The 17,847-nt window shown below is 35.2% G+C and overlaps 1 non-coding gene across 1 annotated transcript; it reads right to left on the bottom strand.

Moving 5' to 3' along the window:
* Positions 1 to 15,926: 15,926 nt before the first annotated feature.
* LOC121217498 (small nucleolar RNA R71) lies at positions 15,927 to 16,032 on the bottom strand. The gene has a single exon (XR_005913580.1). It is a non-coding gene; the product is annotated as a small nucleolar RNA R71 (small nucleolar RNA).
* Positions 16,033 to 17,847: the final 1,815 nt, after the last annotated feature.

Genomic DNA, 17,847 nt, shown 5'->3' with positions numbered 1-17,847 from the left:
GTCTTAGAAACTCAGACTCATACTCCGCCACAGACTTACTCCCTTGGACTAGGTTCAGAAATTCTTTCCGGTGAGCGTCCACGTAACTAGCCCCAACATACTTTCCTTTGAAGGCTGTCTTAAACAGCTCCCAAGTCACACTGTCAGCAGGAGTTCCATCTCTCACCGTGAGCCACCACTGATAAGCCTCATCCCTGAGTAACGATATGGCTCCCTTCAGCTTCTGCTCCACAGAGCAGTCCAGATCATCCATAATCCGCTCTGTGGCTTCTAACCAATACTCAGCCACATTCGGAGCTACACCAGATACACCCCTAAATATCTCTGCTCTATTGGCCCGGAGCCGCTCAGAAATAAACCCCCGAATTTTGTTTCCCGTACTTTCCCCAGCAACCTTTTCCAAAACTCGAAGCATTTCCTGGGACAGAGCATCGTCCTCGGCACCTCGATCATGAGACTCTACCTTCGTTACCGGTGGTACTGGTCCATCTGCTGCCGACACATGTCCTAAAGACAAGGATTCAGCCTGAACATTACCTCGGCCACGTCCACGGCCTCTTCCACGAGCTGCTCGTGTACTCATTTCATATTATTTGATTAAGAATTTTATGAATCAGTTTATTATTTTAGTGTTTATTACAGATGTCTTATGAATAACAGTAACTCAGAGTTTGAGTTTGTTTCCTTTTGCGGTAGCCTAGCCACAGTCTCAGTCTACTTATCAGAGTTTCTACGGTTCCAGTGTTACCCTAACTAAAGTACCATGATATGGTTTTGTACAAGCATATAACAGATATTTCAGAAACAATTAGAAAGGCTCAGAAAACTTACAGACTTGGGCCAGAGATTAGGTGTGCCACCTTCTAAAAAAACCTAATTTTAGAAAACCGATTTTAATCTTTAAAATCATCTATTTGTTAAGAGAAAATATTGGAAACATTCTCGAAAACAATTTATAATCAAGTTCCAAAAAAAATGATTTTCGAAAACCTTTATTCAGTGTTTCTTTACAAACTCCCGTTTTTAGACCCGTTCCACAGTCGAGTTGTTGTAACTTAGCTCTGATACCACTAAATGTAACACCCTAAACCCGGCCCAAACATTACGGCCAGATCTGACGTGTCACATGGACTTACGACTTAGTATGCATTCGCTGGTTTAAGTGATTGTAGTGGTCATTGTAAAAACAGCGGTTGAATGAAAAGCCGGTTTATCAATCTTTAGGCTATCCATTTGTTGTGCTTGTTGAGTCTTGAAAACGTTCATTAATTTTGAAAAATCGCGCAGCCTAACACCAGCAGTTTCGTCATAGTATAAATATAATCAGAAAATAAAACCATAGCGGAAAAAAGAAATTTAAATAGCGGCCTTATTACAACTTAAAACCCAAAATTAAATCAGAATATAAAAATAATAAAAATAAACTAATTTAGAAAAACCAACTTTGCAGATGATGTGGCCACTCCGAATCCCTCACAGCTCCAAGCCCACTATGGTTGGGGATTTTCTGCAGAGATGAAAATAAAGGGTGAGTTCGGTAAACTCAGTGTGTAACATAACCCAACCATAGCCTAAAACAGATCAAACCTCAAAGTCAGACTTATCTGGGCCTTGGCCCAGTACAGAAATCAGAATGAAACCCATAGGCCCATAGCAGATACAGAACAAATATATCATGAATGCAGAAATCCCAACCTAGAGCCATCCATAACACCCCCGTACCAACCTTACACCATGTGGGGAGACTACTCGACCCACCCAACAGCTACACACCACAGAAATTGCAGCGAGGCTACCAGAAATTGTGACGAAGTCACCAGATACAGATATTGTGGCTAGGCCACCAGAACAGATATATATATATATGTGGCGAAGCCACCAGATTACAGCGAGGCTGCCAGATATTGTGACGAAGTCATCAGAACAGATATATGTGGCGAGGCCACCAGATTGTAGCGAGGCTGCCAGAACGCTTCCTCCATCAATATAAACCCATGTCCCATGCAATAGAAATAATATGTCATGGCATACGTATACAGAAACAGAACATCATGCTTTTTAGAAAAAATATAACCCTAGGGGTAAAATTGTAATTTTGCATGCATAAGGGTATTTCAGTAATTATTACCTATTGCTAAGGTTTCATGCTCATTATAACATTTACCAAGTAATCAAAAGTACTTACCTCGTCTTTTTACCAAAGTGGGCCGGTTGCCCCATTGGCCCGTTTTCGGCCCATTAAGCCCAAAAATACTGTTGTGCACGAAAATGCACACTCTGCACTCTAATAATCCAAATGCACCATATTCATTAACAACTGTCTCACGAGTGCTCGTACGCTCGTGAGTTCACAAAATACCAATGTTTCGGTATTTCAACTTTTACCGATTCAGTCTAAGGGAGGGTGTCGTTTACACACCTGGTTGATGATGATTGATGACGATATCTCCTTGGCGATAATCCTTTTAGGAGACTGCAGTTAATCCGCGCTCCAAACACTCTTAGCTGACGCCCAACCCAAACGAGCACGTCACAAAGCGAACTCAATTTAACGAAACCAATTTATAATAACATAGTCACATTTAACTTCAAGCTTACAGTTTCATATACAACATATGCTTTCATAAATAAACTTTATCTTAGCCGAATATACTTGACCTATTATGAAAGTATCATTCAATTTCAAAGCCATAATATCACTATGTAACCGAATATATATACACTCATATGCATATGCTTATGAATCAAACTTTAATATCACATACGTATGCAAACATGTGGCCGAATATACTTCACAAATACACATATATTTACATTAACATCATGTATATTTTGCATCACATATCAAATAACCAACTTACCTTATTTTCAACTAGGTAATCAACTATCACATACCTAATCACTTAGCTTGATTTACACATTTGATCACAACTTATCATTGCCCGTTGAACCGTTTGATATTGAACAAGATATTCAGATAATCACACATACCGTACAATGCCAACATCCCAGACGTGGTCTTACATGTAATCATATCTCGATGCTCCTGTCCCATGCAGGGTCTTACATGAATCAAATATGATGTCGATGTCCCAAACATAGTCTTACACGTAATCACATATCAATGCCAACGTCCCAAACGTGGTCTTACATGAATACACATATCGAAAATCCTATGTCATAACATGTGTATCCTAGCTATTCCTAAGGTTCGTACGGGGCTTTCAGACGTTGTAACTCAATCGAATTGAACTCATACACATAGATTTCAAGCTTATACATATTCGGCTTCCACATATATACTATCACATTATTCATTTCAACATATATATAGTTCGTATTTATTCAAATAAATAAAATCTATTTGCTTATAAACTTACCCCGGACAATGATAGTTGAAACGAGACGACTAATTGATAATTTTGGTTTTTCCCCGATCCAAATACGATTTCTTTGGTTCTTGATCTAAACATATTCAAATTAAACTCATTCAAACATAATTTCATTCAATTTAGTCCAAAAACACATAAATGGGCAAATTACCATTTTGCCCCTGACATTTCATACTTTTTACAATTTAGTCCAAATTGCACAGAACACAAAACATGCAAAATTTGCACGTACCATGCTTAGGCTGAATCTTCCTTATGCTCATACAAGTCCATACATTTCAGTTATTTCACATTTTAGTGCCTCCATTTATTATTTTAACAATTTATCCCTAATTACTCAAATTCATCAAAAATTCCAATACAAAACATATTAATCCAAAACATATCTTTCATAATTCATCAACTAACATTACAAAGCTCAATTTTTTCATCAATGGCATAACTCAAAATATTCATCAAAATCAGAAATTCAAGCATGGGCTTTGTACATTATACTGCAATGATATAAAAAATCGAGCTAGTTACTTACCTTAATCAAACTTCAACAATGGCCGAAACTTGAAAACCTTATTCTTTCTCTTTTCTTTTTTAGCATTCGGTCATGGAAAATAAAAGACAAATGAATGATATTTTATTATATTTTTTATTATAATAACATATTTACTATTTTACATATTTAACCTTTATAATAAATTTTTAAACCATTATAATTCATGGTTATAAGGGTCCATCACTTTAAAAATGGTTATTTTTCATTATAAATGCCTCAATTTTAAAAGATAACAACAATTTGGCTCTTTCACATTTAACCATCAAATTTTCATTTTACGCGATTAAGCCCTTTTTTTATTAAATCGGCACTCAAACGACAAAATTAAAACACAAAAATTTCACACATATAAATTCACACATAATAAACACAAAAAATAATTTTTTAAATATTTTTCTAACTCGGATTCGTGGCCTCAAAACCACCGTTCTGTAGGGTCTAAATGGAAGGGTTCAACACATTTATTCAAGATAATTTTATTCAAGTGAAGGTGAGCATCATAATTTTATTTTGAATAAATGTGTTGCACCCTTCCATTTGCTCCAAGTTTTATCATTATTTTTGAAAACTAAACATGTGAATCCTGATGTCTTGTGAAGTCAAAATCAAATCTTTGATTCCAGAGGTTGTTCTATATTATGGTTTAATGGATTTGAGCGTGTTTTGAATGGTTATGACTTTCCATTGCTTCGTTATCCTACCATGTTACCGGCAATGAAATGTTAAACACAAATCAATATAGTTAGGGAGAACCTTGTTTTGGATCCCGGTGATTATAGTTCTATATTATTGTTCAAGGGACTTGAGCCATGGAATTTTGTTTTCCAAGATTATATCTTTCGAATACTTTGTGATTCTTGTTTGTTGCCATCGATGAACTTCTTGAATCATTATGGTAACATAAAACCAATTTCTATTTTTGATCCTGGCATTCGTTTATGCATCTCAATTTTGATTAAGATTTTGAAAATTTATTTTGTGTTTATAATTCAAAGTGTCACTAATTTATTTCATTTTTGTGTAGGTGGCAACTTGAAATGGTATTCTTCCAAAGAGAGAGGGTATCCAAATAGCCTTCTTTCTTCTCGAACCATTTGTGAATCTCACATTTTTGGAAGCGACTTTGCCAGGTTTATGAATAAAGGGGGTCGTGATCTAAAAAAGTTTTTTGCGAGCAAATGGCACGATTTGACGACAAATCATTTTTAAGAGGGAGGGAATGATGTGATCCTGGCCGCATCATGTTTCGATATACCTCAACTGTAACGCCCCGTACCCGAGACCGTCGTCGGAGTCGAACACGAGGTGTTAATAGACTTAATTCATTACTTAAACAGCTCAAACAATTTATTTTTAAAATTTTCAGTCAAGCTAACAATCTGCGTCATAGTCTCTTAAAAATTCATATCTTGAGTTACAAAACTCGAAATCCAATTCTGTAAATTTTCCCTGAAACTAGACTCATATATCTATTTACTAATTTTTTTATAGAATTTTTGGTCGAGAAAATTAGTACAGTTTATTAGTTAAAGTCTCCCTTGTTTTAGAGTTTGACTGCTCTGATCTCTGTGTATTACGAATCAAATATCTCCCTGTACAGAGTTTCAATGACTATAACGTTTCCTTCTAATAAAATTAGACTCAATAAGGAAGCTGTACATATAAATTATGACTTCTAATTATCTTTTAAAAATTTATGGTGAATTTCTAAAGTCAGAACAGGGGATCCAGAAATTGCTCTAGCCCTGTTTCACAAAAATTTATACATCTCATAAAATATAACTCATATACTTGTTTTACTCCATCCATATGAAAATAGACTCATAATTCTTCAATTCCATATATTATTCATCATCTAATTGTATCTCTACTATTTTTAGTGATTTTTCAAACTCACATCACTGCTGCTGTCTGAATCTATTTTATGGTAAATTTTACCTATTTCATGGTTTCCATGGATTAGCTAGCAATTTAGCATACATAACACCAAATATGATCATGATTAGCCATTCCAATGGATAATAATTACCAAGCATTTCCATACCACTAAATAACCATATCATAAGACCATATACACAAAATGATTATAATGCTATACATGCCATACTCAAAATATACAAGCCATTATGCCAAGATGGTATACGGATAGTGTGAGCGTGCCTCCGACCGTTTCCGATTTCTGAGCTGGCTTGTCAACACTACAAGGAATGAAAAGGAGGGAGTAAGCATAAATGCTTAGTAAGTTCACATGCAAATAGCAAGTAACATAACTATATAAGCAAACATAAAACATCATTTGCATAATCATCACCGAGACATTCATATCACATTTTCATTTATCATCTTACCATATTGTTGTTATATCGAGTTTTCAACGCGAGGGTTAAGTACATACCTGTTCAAAGTATTCATTTCACAACACTTACCAATACGTCCCTTTCATCTTGAGTATTCCTCCGCTTGAGTAGAATTTTACCCGTTGAACACATCGGAATATAATTCGGATACATGGAAAGTTTGCACATAAGTGCTACATATGTAGCCAAGCTACCATATAACCCGCCCATAAGTGAACTCGGACTCAACTCAACGAGCTCGGGCGTTCGTATCCATAAGTGAACTCGGACTCAACTCAACAAGCTCGGATGCCTAGTTACATCTCTCAAACTCGGACTCAACTCAACGAGTTCAGACATTTGCATCCATAAGTGAACTCGGACTCAGCTCAACGAGTTCGGATGCCCAAATATCCTAGTGACATGTCACTTGTATCCTAATCTATTCCTAAGGTTCAAACGGGATTTTCCTCGAACACATTTCCATGCCATCTTCCGTAAAATACCGAAACCAATACTCGGTAGCACTTTATATTTAACAAATAATTCACATAATTTGCATTTTATTCGAAAATAACCACAAAGCATATATTTCATGATAAAAATCAGCATATCATATAATTAACATCAATAACTTAAAAATAACAATCATACTACATTATTTACACATGAACTTACCTCGTATGCGAAAATGGCTACTTTTACCATTTCGTCCACAACTTGGTATTTTCCCCATTTTAGCCCGAATTTTAGTTTTCCTTGCTCTATCATTTAAAATATAGTCTAATTAGGACTCACATTATTCAAATTGAACCAAAATCATATTTTGGAAAAATTATAGTTTTGCCCCTAAACTTTTGCATATTTACACTTTTTCCCCAAAGCTCGTAAAATAAACTTCAGCCTCTTTTCTTATGTTTAATGACATGCTGATCATTTTTCCCTTCTATGGCAACATCAAATTCTCACTCTAACATGTACTTATGACTATTAGGTATTTTTACCGATTAAGCCCTTTTGCTAGTTTTCGCTTAAAACCGAGTAGCACAAGTTGTCTAACATAATTTAAAACCTCATATTCTATCATAAAACACCAAAATACAAAAATTTCACCTATGGGTATTTTTCCAACTATGAACCCTAGGTTAAATTATTGCTGGCATAAGCTTAATCGAGCTACCGGGACTCCAAAAACGTAAATATTGTTAAAAACGAGGCTAGAACGGACTTACAATTGAGCTTGGAAGCTTGAAAAACCCTAGCCATGGTTTCTCCTTGCTACATTTGGCCATGGGGTTGAAGATGAGCAAAATTGGCTTTTAATTTTGTATTTTAATTCATTTTACCCCTAAATGACCAAAATGCCCTTACTACTAAACTTTCCAAAAATTCCATCCATGTCCAATTTTTGTCCATAGACTTAGAAATTGGTAAAATTGCTATTTAAGATCTCCTAATTAATATTTCAAAACAATTTCATACTAGAAACTTCTAGAATGCAAGTTTTACAAATTATTCGATTTAGTCCCTAATTTCAATTTAAGCACTTTATGCATAAAATTTCTTCACGAAATTTTCACAAAATCATGCAATCATATCATAGACCTCAAAATAATCATAAAATAATTATTTCTATCTCAGATTTTTTGGTCACGAAACCGCTATTCCGACTAGGCCCAAAATCACAATATTGCGTCAACGACATCGAAATTGGCCCAAGCACGAGCGGTCCAAGTGTAAAATGAAGTTTTTAATTTCAGTTTGTTAATTTGGTTGCTGGAAAAGAAGGACTTTGATTCATTTATTTTTGTTACTTTAGTTATTTTAGTCTGTGTCTTTAATTATGTCATAGTTTGAACATCATTCGTATAAGTCCTTAGTTATGTCATAGTTTGAACATCATTAATATGTGTTCTATATTTAATAAAGTCATGCATTTTGTAACTCTCATGTTAGTTAAGTTTGCATCATAAATTATTACATGCATTATGTAACCCCGTGTTATTTAAAGTTTGCATCATTAAATTAAGTCATGCAATAAGTAACTCATTTGTTCATTTAGTTTACATCTTAAACCATACATTTAAGCATCTTAGTTGTTAAATATGTTTGAGTTTGTTTATATAAGTATGTTATTTAATTTGGCTGTTACTTTTTACTGCATAAATTAAAGTGTGTTTATTTTCATTTTAAATAAGGTGATTTGAGCTACATGTTCATTAATAAATTTGTGTATAAGTGTTTATAGTGTTCTGATTCTTATGAGTGTCTTTAATGCTTAATTATCTACCTTGTAGGTGACTATTCATATGTCTAATTGACTTTTCAAGTTTGGACATTTTTCAAGCCTTCAAAGATCATCATGGTGGCTATTCAAATGGTCCAAGAATGTCTCTTCAAATCTGTTCAATTTTAAAGCATTCAAAGTTAGTTAAGGAGCCAATTAAAAAGATGAATGCACAAGTCTTTTGACATTCAGTTTAAGGGAGATGAAGGGACACCAAACAACACATTAAGGATTCATTAAGTCATCAATAAAGTGAAAAGACATGCCTTTTTATCTACATTAGAGTCAAGTGAAGAGACATAACTATTGGCTTCCCTACATGAGTTTAAAATGAAAGTAATACTTGAAATAACCTTAGTTAATTGCTGAAGGTAAAAGATCTCACATAGGCATTCGGATAGTCATAATAATGCCTATAAATAGTTTGTAAGAAAACATTGTTTTGGTTAGACAACTTTTACTTAATTTATAAATTATTTGATACTTGTGAGAATTAAGTCATTGAGTTATTTATTTGCTTATGACTTACTAAGCTATGATAGCTTACACTGTGTGTATGTATGCCTCTGTTTTATAGATTTTGGAGTCAAGTTATGAGCTCAGGGATCGTTAGCAAAGTTTATCACACTGTCGACTATTTTCGGTACTTTCTAAGTTTGAACTTAAACCTATGGCATGGATAGGCTAGATTATATTTGGATATGTTTGATTTTGGTATGTGTGTATATATATATAAGCCATGCGAAAATGGCTTGTTTATTTTGTTAAGTTTAGTTTTAAGGTTTTATCAAATTATGGTTATGTTTGGCTGTGGTTTTGGTGATTCGGCTATGGTTTATACATAGATAAATATATGTGAACTTTGTTGATAAGCTTTGTTAAGGTGTTATTATGTGTTTTGGTGTTAAAGTATATTCGGTTATGGCTATAGGTCAAATTATGGTTGGATATATGGTTGAATAATATGCTTAATGAATGGTTGTGGCTTGATCATGTACAAAGATAATTTGTATTTTAATTATATTGACATGCGTGAGATATGCGTGATATCATGGATGGATGTATTCGGCAATTAAGATTGAAAATGGATTATTATGTGAAATATGGTAATTATTTATTGATTTGTCATAGATATGTGATTAATTGAGTAGGTAAGCATGCAAAACGAATTATTGATTATGGAATGGTCATATAGGTTGGAAATGCAAATGTTTAAGTTGAATAAATGGTACAATATGATTTGAATATAAGTTTCGTCTATGTATATATATATGCATAACCGAATTTGTATGCAATGAATTGGTCTTATGTATGACTTTGCTACTTTAAGATATTAGACAAGTGTTTGCAAAGTTTATATATATTTACATATTTGTGATGTGTTTGATGTGAAATGCAAGTTATGATTAATATATTAGTTTGGTTATATGAGATGTTGCATGCGTGTAAGGTAATAGAGTAAAACGGAAGTAGAAATTAAATAAAGCATAAGTATTTAACATGTTTAGTATTTGGCTAAAGCTTTAGAAATTGACCATATGAATAGTAACTTATGCTTTTATTAAAAAAGATGGTTTGATGCAAGTTTAGTAAGTGGCTTTGTTCTTGTGCTTTAATTATTAAGTATATGTTATATGATGTTTTTTGTGTATTAATGGAATAGCAAATAAGTAAGCTTGGCTTAGTCAAAACTTAAAATAAGGTTGCATGTATATTTGGTCTTGAATAATGAGTAATGAGTTGTTTAATTCATATGCTTATATTCGGCCAATTGATAACTATTTATGGTTGAATGTTTATTGATTTACGTGTAACTTGTAATGTTTTGGTTTGGTTTTGTATACGTTTATATGTGATGAATTAAAATGATTAATTCCTATGTGTATCCATGAATGTCCGGAAGTTGTGTCTCGTTCGGTAATACCTCGTAACCCTATTCTGGCGTTAGATACGGGTTAGGGTGTTATATTTGATTAGCATCAAAGCCAGGTTTAGTCGATTCTAGGACTAACGTAGTGTGTGTGGGTCTAGCTATGCATGCCATATTTTATACTGTGATAGGGTGATGACTCCTGACATTTGAAAATGTGTTTTCGTATAGTAAATGGATCCCGATCAAGCCGTAGCTGATGATTTCGAGAGTATAGCGCCTGTTCCCGCACAAGGGACAACACTAGTGGATTCTCGACAGACTTCGAGTAACCAAGAGGTAGAGGCTAGACAAGCCTTTTGCCAAATGATGAATAACTGGTTTACTCAATATATCTGGACAAATCTGGCTACACAACAACCTCCACCCCGACTAATCCTTCTCTGATACCTGTTATACCTCAAGTGACTGATCCATTAAGATTACATAAGCCCCTTGTTGATAAAATCAGAAAAATAGGGCTGAAGAATTCAGAGCCACTGATGATGATGATATTGAGCAAACTGAATTCTGGCTTGATAATACTGGCCACATGTTTGATGAGTACACCCGATGAGTGTCTAAAATGTGTTATATCCTTGCTACGAGACACTGTATATCACTGGTGGAATACACTAGTCTTGGTGGTTTCGAAAGAACGGGTGACCTAAGAGTTCTTTCATACTATGTTCTATAAGAAATACATCAGCCAGAGATTTATTGACCAGAAGTGCAAAGAATTTCTGGAGTTGAAACAGGGTCATATGACCGTGATAGAATATGAACGGAAATTTGTAAGACTCAGCAGATATGCCTGTGAATGTCTATCGACTAAAGCTATAATGTGTAAAAGATTCGAAGACGGGTTATGTAACACCCCACATCCGTACCCTTCACCGGGACGGGATACGAGGCATTACCTAACTCTAAACTCAAGCTTTCATACATTTCCAAGTCACCAAACTCGACTCAATTTAAAATTTTTTCAATTTCTATTTTAAACTTCTTATTATAGGCCTACGAGTCCCAAATCTATCATTGGATAGTATTCGGGCTCAACCCGGGTCCTTAAGCCATCTATAGAAAATTTGTCTTTAAAACAGGGCACACACCAGTGGAGAAGGGCAACACGCTCGTGTGACCAATTTGACATGGTCGAGCTTTTGGCTTGTGTGACTCACACGGCCTAAGCAATTCAGGGACACGCCCATGTCATCCACTTGTGTGGAATTAATTCTAAATGCACGCCTACAGGGGTTTTTGGTCATGTGATGTGATACGTGCAATAAGTTTTATAATTTATGAATGTCCATTCTTGAAAACTAACTATTATCACAACAAAGGCAAGCGCACTTTATCAAACAGTAGTATAGCTTATGGCAAGACCGGGATGTCGAACCCAAAGGAACTAAAAGTACTAGTATTAACTTTCTTTTTATTATCTAGCCTAAAAATAAAGGGGTTTGTTTTATCTAAACTAATTACTAAACTAAGAATGCACAGAAAGTAAATTGGGGAAATAACTTTGGGGAAGACTGAATGATTTGGACAATACCTAAGGGAAAAATCCACCTAGACTTCACTTGTTATTGACCTGAATCAAACAATTTATTCACTTGAGTTGATCCGTAGAAATCCCTAATTTATATTATTATCTCTCAAGACTACAAACATCTAACCCTAGGTTGATTAATTGAAATCTCTTTCTAATTAACTCCCTAGTGCTGCATTAACTCGATCTATGGATTCTCTTATTAAGTTTCACCCTAATCCGGCAAAATCTTGTCACCCTATCTCTAGGCATGCAATCAACTCTGCTTAACTATGTTAGATCTACTCTTAGACAGGGACTTTGCTCCCCTAAATAAGCACATCAATACTTGAATCAATATCCTAGAACATTAAAGCAAGAATTAAGAATTCATAATTAAGAACAAGTCAAATATTTATCATACAATTTAGATAATAATAATAAGATCCGTCTTAGGTTTCATTCCCCTTAGGTATTTAGGGGGTTTATTTCATATTTACGAAAGAAAACATCTCAAAAGAATAATGATAACAAAACATAAAAAAAACCCAAGAACTCTAGAAGGGCATTGAAGGGAGATCTTCAGTCTTAAAGGTGAATCTATCTTTTGAGATGGATCAATCGGCTTTCCTCGAGTAATTCCCTACCTCTCTACTTTGTGTCCCTTCTAAGTGCCTCCTCAGGTGTTTAAATAGGCTTTAGAATGCCTAAAAGCCCTCAAGAGTGGCCTTTTCTGAATAGAACTAAACTTGGGACCGATAGGGACACGCCCGTGTGCGATTTCTTCAATCTATGTTAAAGGCTGTTACATAGGGACGGGCGTGTGGTCTACCCGTGTAAGTCTTACTTCAATTCTGCCAAATGGACACGACCGTGTGGCTTACCCCTGTGACGAAGTCCAGCCGTGTTGATTTCCCATGTTGGTCCATTTTCTCTGTTTTTGGCCCGTTTCTCGTTCTTTTTACTCTTCAATGCTCACCTAAGTATAAAACATGAAATTAAAGGATTAGGAGCATCGAATTCACCAAATCTAAGGATAATTCATCCAAAAATATGCTAAGCATGAGGTAAAAATATGTATAAATTACGGTTTATCAAATGCCCCCACACTTAAGCGTTTGCTTGTCCTTAAGCAAAATCCTCAACTCACAATCAAAATAAATTCTTCTCAACTTATAATTCTCATCAATAGTCTCTCAAAATAATCTATAAGTAGTCACACATTGAAAATTCAACTCGAAGAACATCAAAGTTTCAATCATTCTAAGTTGAGCATTTTATTAAGAAAACATAGGTGTCTCCCATCATTTAAGTAATCACCTTTGACTCAAAACATCACAGAGTTTCACATCCTCACTAAAGATTCACTTAAATCACTCTAGGTGTTTAAGGACAAGAAATTTAGCACTCAATAGTCAATATGAAAAGTTATTACCATAGGTTTGCATGAAAATCAAATCTCCACCACTATATATTGAGATGATACATCAATTAAAAGATCTTTTAGAGGGTCGTAACGTGGCTTTGGTTAGGGGGTCTGGGTACAAGCTAAAAAAGAAGGTTAGAATAGAGATTGAATTGAAAAATTACCTAACTAGAAAAATACTACAACTTGATAAATTACATTTCTAATTAGAAAATCCTGGAATTGAGCTTTTCTTCATGGGATAAAGAATTTAAAAATTTAAGCTCAAAAACAAAGAATTACTACTAATATGTATGTATGTATTTTTTTTAGAACAAGTCAAATAACATAGGCTAGCTATCAAAAACATAGCTAAGCAATTTATTCAAATCAAATCTCGACAAAAATAGGGATCAAATTAAGGGATTTTGATTAACCGTAATTTATACATATTTCTATCCCATGCTTAGCACATTTTATGGATGATTTTTCCTTAAAATTGGTGAATTTGATGCTCCTAATGCCTTAATTTCATGTTTTATACTTAGGTGAGCATAGGAGAGTGAAAAGAACAAGAAACGGGCCAAAAATGGAGAAAATGGACAAACGTACGAAATCAACACGGCCTGGACTTCCTCACACGGGTAGACCACAGGGCCGTGTCAATTTGGCAGAATCGAAGCACGACACACATGGGTGGACCACACGCTCGTGCCTATTTAATAGGCTTGACCACGGCCTGAAGTAATTGCACACGGGCATGTCCCTACCGAGCCCAAGTTTAGTCCAATTCGAAAAAGGCCAATTTTGAGGGTTCTTAGGCATTCCAAAGCCTATAAATACACCCTAGAGGAGGAGGAAAGAGGACACACAGAGAGGGAAGCAGGGAACTACTCAAGGAAAGCCGATTGATCCATCTGAAAAGCCAGATTCATTATCAAGACTGAAGATCTCCCCTCAATTTCCTTTCAGGAGTTTTAAGTTTTTCTTTATGTTTTGTATTCATTTTTTTATGAGATGTTTTCCTTTTTAGTTATGAACTAAAACCCCTAAATACCTAAGGGGAATGAAACCTAAGACAGATCTTGTTATTATTATCTGAGTTGTATGATAAATATTTGACTTGTTCTTAATTATGTGTTCTTAATTATTGTTTTGATATTTCAGGATATTGATTCAAGTTAAGCTCTTACTCAGAGGAGGAATATACCCTATCTAAGAGTACATTTGTCATAATTAGGCAGAGTTGGTTGCGCGCCTAAAGATAGGGTGACAAGATTTTGCGGAATAGGGTGAAACCTAATAAGGAGATCCATAGATCGAGTTAGTGCAACCCTAGGGAGTTAATTAGAAAGAGATTTCAATTATTCAACCTAGGGTTATACGTTGTTAGTCTCGGGAGAGATAATAATATAACTTAGGGATTTCTATGGATCAAGTCAAATGAATAAATCGTCCGATTCAAAGTCAAATAACAAGTGAAGTCTAGTTGGATTTTTCCTTAGGTATTGTCTCAATCAATCGAGTTTTCCACAAGTAATTTCCCAATTCTATTTTCTGTGAATTCTTAGTTTAGTTAATTAGATAGTTAAAACAAACCCCATTATTCTTAGGCTAGATAATAAAAAGACAGTCATTACTAGTTCTTTTAGTTCCTTTGGGTTCAACAATCCGGTCTTGCTAAAGCTATACTACTGCACGATAGGTACACTTGCCTTCATCGTGATAATAGTTAGATTCAAGAATGATTCATTATAAAAATTTAAAACTTGTCACGAATATCACGTATCATGTTTTTGGCACCGTTGCTGGGGAACTAAGATATTAGGAACATTCGATTTTTATTACTTTAGGCATTTACTTTTATTGCAATTTAAATTTTATTCTAATTTTTATTACGAATTCTTTCTTTTCCCTTTTTCTAGCAGGTTCTTATAATTTATGACTAGAAGAAACCCGTCAGGACCATTACTTTTTGACAGTGAGATCAGTCGCACAGTTCGCAAAAACCAAAGAGAAATTAAGGCAAAGCTTAAGATACACAGAGAACGAGCAAGAGGATGATATTCAAACCACAACCAAGGAGATGGTTGAAAACCAAGAAAATCCGCTAACTCTTCCGATTGCTGTTAATCAGAATCTTGCTCCGTGCACTATGTATGATTATGCTAAACCTAATTTAACATGAACTGAGTCAAGTATAGTTAGACCTGCTATTGCTGCAAATAATTTTGAACTGAAACCTAACACAATTCAAATGATAAAATAGTTTGTTCAGTTTGATGGTTTGCAGGACGAGGATCCCAACGCTCACTTGGAAAATTTCCTAGAATTTTGTGATACATTTAAAATCAATGGCATTTCTGGTGATGCCATACATCTTCGGTTGTTTTCCTTTTCGTTAAGGAATAAAGCTAAACAGTGGTTGAACTCGTTACCACGAGGGTCAATTACTACTTGGGAACAAATGACCAAAAAGTTTCTATTAAAATACTTTCCACCGACTAAAATGGCTAAATTACATAATGATATCTCTTCTTTTGGGTAGATAGATTTAGAGACACTCTACGATGCATGGGAGAGATACAAGGACCTTTTGAGAAGGTGCCCTCACCATGGGTTACCGCTTTGGCTACAAGTTCAAACGTTCCATAATGGCCTGAATCCTTCAACTCGACAGATGATTGATGCAGCCACTGGAGGAACTATCAATAATAAGACACCTGAGGCGGCTTACGAATTTATTGAGGAGATGTCACTGAATAACTATCAGTGGCAAGTTATGAGAACAAAGCCGACGAAAGCAGCCGATATCTTCAACCTCGATGCGGTTACTATGCTATCTAACCATTTGTGTGGTTCTACTCAGTTATGATGAGGTGTGATTCGAATGGAGAAGGAACATGCACAGAATATCAACCCTTCAACCCTAGCATTGAGGAGGAACAAGTCTAATATATGGGTAACAATAAGTCTAGACCCCAAAATAACCCATATAGTAACACTTGTAATGTAGGTTGGAGGAACCATCCCAATTTCTCGTGGGCCGGTCAAGGAAATCAAAGGCCACAGCATCCTCCGGGTTTTCAACAACCACCCTACCAACAAGAAAAGAAGCCGAACCTTGAAGAGATGCTCTCAAATTTTATATCGGTGTCAGAAACTTGTTTTTAGAATACCAAGATAGCATTTAAGAATCAACAAGCATCGATCCAAGGGTTAGAAACTCAAATTGGATAGCTTGCCAAGTTGATTTCTAAACGACCACAAGGTAGCTTGCCAAGCAACACAGAATCTAACCCAAGAGAGCAACTCAACGTGATTACTAGTCAAGATGAGGAAGGTTTAGTCACACTTGAACCAGAACCAAGGCAAAAAACTGAGATAAGAAAAGGTAAAGGTGAGGTAGACCACAATGAGTAGAAGTCGGTAAGTAAAGAATACAAACCTCGTGTGCCATACCCTAATGCGACAAGGAAAGACCGCTCAAATGAACAATTTGGTAAATTTCTTAAACTTTTAAAAAAATTACATATTAACATACAGTTTATTGAAGCACTTTCGCAGATGTCGGACGCAGTCAAATTTTTAAAGGAGCTTCTAGCAAATAAACGAAAGTTAGATGACAGTTCGCATGTGGAGCTGAACGCGGTTTGCTCAGCCATTCTTCTGAATAAGCTACCCAACAAACTAAAATATCCAGAGAGTTTTACGATTCCTTACTTAATTGGTAGTTTAGATGTAAATAATGCATTAGCTGATTTAGGGGCTAGTATTAACGTCATGCCTTACAAGATGTTTAAACAACTAGGTCTTAGGAAACCCAAACAGACTAGGATGAGCATTCAATTAGCAGATAAAACTATAAGGTTTCCTAAGGGTATTATTGAAGATATGCTAGATAAAATTGATAAATTTATATTTCCCCGTTGACTTCGTTGTTCTAGACATAGACAAGGATAGCAACACTCCTTTGATTTTAGGAAGGCCATTTTTAGCAACTACTAGAACGATTATTGATGTTGGCACAGGTGAGCCCACACTTCGTGTGGGAGACGAAACAATCACCCTTCAAGCTCGTAATTCTGGCAACACATCAAAAATTGAAGGTGATTGTCTAAACCATTCTACTAAAACTGACAACATGGTGCAACCTACTTTGCAGGAAATAAGCTTGAAGAAAGTACATGAGCCATTTTTAAGCAATAGTAGAGGACCTATTTGTGAAGAACGAAGGCTACAAATTGAAAAGTTAGATGAATGGCGGGCACATAAACCGAGACCACACGAGAAACCAAAAATACGCCAGAACAAGCTCAATACCTTTCCAAATCAACTTAAGGTTGGACATAGAGTTTTATTAGATGCCGCAGATCCTCACATTATCACCGCAAAACCGAATGAAGAAATCCCTCTTACAGTACATGGCATTTTCCC

Source organism: Gossypium hirsutum, chromosome A02 (assembly GCF_007990345.1).
Source record: "Gossypium hirsutum isolate 1008001.06 chromosome A02, Gossypium_hirsutum_v2.1, whole genome shotgun sequence".
NCBI lineage: Eukaryota > Viridiplantae > Streptophyta > Magnoliopsida > Malvales > Malvaceae > Gossypium > Gossypium hirsutum.
The sequence above is the reverse complement of the archived record's forward strand: the minus strand, read 5'-3'. Positions and strand labels throughout refer to the sequence as shown.